The 5,315-nt window shown below is 20.5% G+C and overlaps 1 protein-coding gene across 2 annotated transcripts in view; it reads right to left on the bottom strand.

Moving 5' to 3' along the window:
* LOC117170704 (cytochrome c oxidase assembly protein COX18, mitochondrial-like) overlaps nt 1-5,315 on the bottom strand; it is a 22,930-nt gene that overhangs the window by 5,379 nt on the left and 12,236 nt on the right. The gene's annotated exons all lie outside the window — the stretch shown is intronic.

Consider the following 5,315-nt stretch of genomic DNA (forward strand, 5'->3'; position numbering starts at 1 on the left):
TAATATTATTGTTATTATTATTGAAAAAAACAGTTTTTTATTTTTATATATTGAAAGTACTATTCTTAAACATACAGATATTTGCAAAGACTGAAGAAATAAATATTATTGATAATAAACTCGTGAAATTGTGTACAAATTTGAAAATTAAATCTATTTTCCATTTTGATTTTGCAGTTGCAAAATTGACGCAACTAGAATTGAGTCTTGGCGGTTTCGGATGGATAAGAGATTTAACTGTAGGGGACAACTTCTACATCATACCTGTTTATATGAGTTTAATTACTTTCAGTATGCTCGAGGTATTTGTTTATTTAATATTCTGATATTTTCACTAAATATCTCGTAAAATAAAAATTTTATTTAACATTTCAGCCGAATCATATTAAAAGGTGCCACGTTCCGTGGCTATTACAATAATAATTATTATTTATCATAAATACATTATTTATTACGGAGTATAAAATTTATATAATTATAAAATCTAAAAACAATGATTTTTCATTGGTAAAAGTAGCTTCATATTAATGTATTTAACTCTTTTTTTTGTAAATTCGTTCTTTTTTTTTTGGTTTGAAATTAATTTTTTAAACCAAAAATGTAACTTTTATTTTTAGTTGAAAATTTTATTAATCGGTTGAAAGTAAAAGTCTTTTTTGGAAGATTAATTTATTTTGGTTGAAGCTTCATAATTTTTATTGAAACTTCATCTCTTCGGTTGAAAAATTTTGTTGAATTTTTCAAATTTCTTTTTCTTAGAAAAATAATCATGTTTGTTGAAAATTCATATTTCTTGTCGAGAATAAAAGTATTCGAGATGTAAATTTATTTATTTTGTTGAAAAATCGTCTTTTGGTAAAAAATTAATATCCTTAGTTGAAAACTCAACTATTCTTTTTTTTAATTAATGTATTTTATTTAAGAACATTTTTTTTAGTAGAAAATTAATCTTCGCGCATAAAAATTAACCTTCCTGTTTAGAAATTCATCTTTTTGGTATAAAATTCAACTATTTCAAGTTAAAGATTCATAATTTTAGTTGAAAATTCATAGGTAGAAAATTAATCTTGTTGGTTAAAAATTAATATTTTTGCATTAAAATTAAAGAACTTGGTTGCAACTTAAACGGTTGCTAAAAATTCTTTTTTTTTTTTGGTATAAATTTAACTAGTCCAGTTAATGATTCATCATTTTGGTTGAAAATTCATCACTTTGGTTAAAAATTTCACTATTTTTTTCAAAATTAGTTTTTTTGTTTTATTAAATATTAATGATTTTATTCAAAATTTTATCTTTTATCGTTGAAAACTCAACTATTTTTTTCTTTTGGTTGAAAATTACATTTTTTTTTAACTAAAAATTTAACTAAATATGCCATTTTCATTTGAAAATTCTTCTTTTTTAGTTTAAAATTCAACTATTTCGTTGAAAATGCATGTATTTTCTTGAAAAATAGTCCTTTTTTCAGAAAATTAATCTTCATGTGCAAAAGTTCATCTTTGTGGTTGAAAATTCAATTATTCCAGTTAAATATTTATAATTTTGGTTGAAAATTTATGTTATTGGTTGAAAATAAAAATACTTGAGTGAATGTTAAACTCGTTTGTTAGAAATTTATTTTATTTATTTATATTTTTTTTGAAATTCATCTATTCCAATTGAAGATTCATAATTTTATTTCTATCGCTGGTTGAAAATTTATTTTATTTTCTTTTTTTGTTGGAAATTAATTTTTTCTAACTAAAAATCTAATTTTTCTATTCTTTGGTATAAAATTCAACTGTGTTGTATTTTTTAGTTGAAAATTCCACTATTTTATTGAAAAATCGTATTTTTTAATGAAAATTAATCTTTGACTTTGTAAATTAATCTCCTTGTTTGAAAATTCAACTATTCCAGTTAAAGATTCATCATTTTAATTAGCAATTCATCAGTTTTGTTGAAAATTAATTCTTTCAACTGAAAACTTTAATTTGTATTTCATTTTTGGTTGAAAAGTTTTATTTTTCGTCAAGAATTCCACTGTTTCGTTGAAAATTCATTATTATATTGAAAAATCGTTTTATTTTGTAGAAAATTAATTTTTTAATTTGAAAATTTATTTTTTTTTTAGTTCAAAATTCAACTATTTCGTTGAAAATGCATGTATTTTGTTGAAAAATAGTATTTTTCCAGAAAATTGATCTTCATTTGTAAAAATTCATGTTTGTGGTTTAATTCCATTTTTTTCAATTATTCCCATTGAAAATGCATGTATTTTGTTGAAAAGTCTTATTTTTTGGTAGAAAATTAATTTTTTAATTTGAAAATTAATCTTCATGTGTAAAAATTCATCTTTGTGGTTGAAAATTCAATTATGTCAGTTAAATATTTATAATTTTGGTTGAAGATTCATCTTTTTGGTTGAAAATTAAAAAAATTGATTGAATTTAAGAACTCTTTTGTTAAAAATTTTTTTTTTTAAATTCCTCTATTTCAGTTGAGCATTCATCATTTTAGTTAAAAAAATTTTTTCTAACTAAAAATGTATTATTTATTATAATAGATAAAATCTATTTTTTAGTATAAATTTCAACTTTATAGTTGAAACTTGTATTTTTTGCTGAAAGTTCCAATATTTCGTTGAAAATTCATTATTTTATTGAAAAATCGTAATTTTTGGATTGAAAATTTATCTTCGAGTTTGAAAATTAATCTCTTTGCTTGAAAACTCAACTATTCAAGTTCATGATTTATCATTTTGGTTAAAAATTCATCAGTTTGGTTAACAATTTAACTATTTTTTTCAAAATTAGTTTTTTTGTTGTTAAAAATTAATGTTTTTATTCAAAATTTTATCTTTTTTTAGTTGAATACTCAACTATTTTTTTCTTTTATTTGAAAATTCATGCATTTTTTTGAAAATTTATCATTTTGCTTGAAAATTCAACTATTTCAGTTACTGATTTATTATTTTAGTTGAAAAATCATCAGTTTGGTTGAAACTTACATTTTTTTAACTGAAAATTTAACTACATATGCCATTTTCATGTGAAAATTCATCTTCTTTAGTTTAAAACTAGACTATTTCGTTGAAAATGCATGTATTTTGTTGAAAAATCGTCTTTTTTGGGTAGAAAATGATTTTTTTAATTTGATAATTAACTTTCTTATTTAAAAAATCAACTATTTCAATTAAATATTCATAATTTTAGTTGAAAATTAATCTTTTTGGTTGAAAATAAATATACTTGAGTGAATGTTAAACTTTTTTTTTAAAATTCTGTTTTTTTGTTTGTTTGAAATTCATTTACTGCAGTTGAAGATTTATAATTTTATTATAAATCTATCGCTGGTTGAAAATTTGATAGTTTTTTTTTTTTTTTTTGGTGGAAAAATGATCTTTTTCAAACTAAAAATCTAATTATTTTATTCTTTAGTATAAAATTCAACTATTTAGTTGAAAATTAATTATTTTATTGAAAAATCGTCTTTTTCTATTGAAAATTAATCTCCTTGTTTGAAAGTTCATCTTTTCGCATTGAAATTCAACTATTCCAGTTAAAGATTCATCATTTTAATTAACAATTTATCATTTTTGTTAAAAATAAAATTTTTTTAACTGCAAATTTTATTTTATTTTTCATTTTTGGTTGAGAATTTGTCTTTTTGATTTTCAAAATCGACTATTTCGTTGAAAATTAATGTATTTTATTGAAAAATCGTCTTTTTTTTGGAAGAAAATTAATTTTTTAATTTGAAAATTAATCTTCTTGTTTTAAAATTCATCTTTTTGCTTGAAAATTCAACTGTTTCATTTAGATATTCCTAATTTTATCTTTTTGGTTGAAAATAAAATTACTTGAGTAATACTTAAGTCTTTTGTTAAAAATTCAATTTGTTTTGTTTGAAACTGATCTATTTCAGTTAAACATTTGTCATTTGCGTTCAAATCTATCGCTGGTTGAAACATTTTTTTCTTTTTTTCGGTGGGAAATTAATTTTGTCTAATTTAAAATTTAATTATTCTATTCTTTATTGCAAAATTCAACTATTTCGTTGAAAAGTTGTATTTTTAGTCAAAAACTCCACTATTTCATTGAAAATTTAGTTATTTAACGGAAAATTTTACTTTATATTTAATTTTTGGTTGAGTTTAAAATTCAACTATTTTTTGTTAAAAATTAATTTTTCTTCGTATAGAATAAAATTCAGTTTGGTTGAAAAAAAATTCTTGAGGGAATGTTAAACTCTTTTCTTAAAAATTCATCTATTCCAGTTGAAAATTTATCATTTTAGTTTAAATTGATCACTGGTTGACAATTTGTTCAATTTTTTTTTGTGTGGAAAATTAATTTTTTCTAACTAAAAATTTAATAATTCTATTCTTTATTTCAAAATTCCACTATTTCTGCAAAAAGTTGTATTTTTAGTTGATAATTCCACTATTTCGTTGAAAATTCATATTTTTTTTTGTTGAAAATTAATTTTTCATTAAAACAATTAGTCTTCTTGTGTAAAAATTCATTTTTTGCCTTAAAATTCATCAGTTTTGTTGAAAAGTAATTTTTTCAAACTGGGAATTTAACTTTATATTTCATTTTTGGTTGAGAATTTGTCTTTTTTAGTTTAAAGTTCAGTATTTTTTTAAGACTATTTTTTTGGTTTAAAATTCACCTGTTTCGATACAAGATTCATCATTTTAGTTTAAATTCATCGCTGGCTAAAAATTTGTTTTTTGTGGAAAATTAATTTTTTCTAACTAAAAATGTTTTTACTCTATTCTTTAGTTCAAAATTGAACTATTTGGTTGAAAAGTTGTATTTTTTAGTTGAAAATTCCACTATTTCGTTGAAAATTCATTATTTTATGGAAAAATCGTCTTTTTTTATTGAAAATTAATTTTTTAATGCAGAAATTAATCTTCTGTTTAAAAATCCATCTTTTTGCATGAAAAATCAACTATTGCAGTTAAAGGTTCATCATTTTAATTAAAAGTTCATCAGATTTGTTGAAAATCAATTTTTCAACTTCAATTTTAAATTTTACTTTGTTGAAAATTCAGCTATTTCGTTAAGAATTCATCAATTTGAATATTTTTTTTATAAAGTTTGTTTTTAAAAATGCGAAATATTTGATAACCTTCGTACTATAAAAAATTATATCTAAAAAACTGGAGATTCATAGAGAAAACCTGGAATTATCAGGGATTTTTTTCCAGAATTTGAATAGTTTAATATGATCTTCAAATTTATTTATTTATTAATTATTATTGTTTTATAATTATAGTCTATTTGTCGTAAATAATAATAATTATTATAATTTTTATTTATTTA

The sequence above is a fragment of the Belonocnema kinseyi genome, chromosome 1 (genome assembly GCF_010883055.1).
Source record: "Belonocnema kinseyi isolate 2016_QV_RU_SX_M_011 chromosome 1, B_treatae_v1, whole genome shotgun sequence".
In the NCBI taxonomy this organism is placed as follows: Eukaryota; Metazoa; Arthropoda; class Insecta; order Hymenoptera; family Cynipidae; genus Belonocnema; species Belonocnema kinseyi.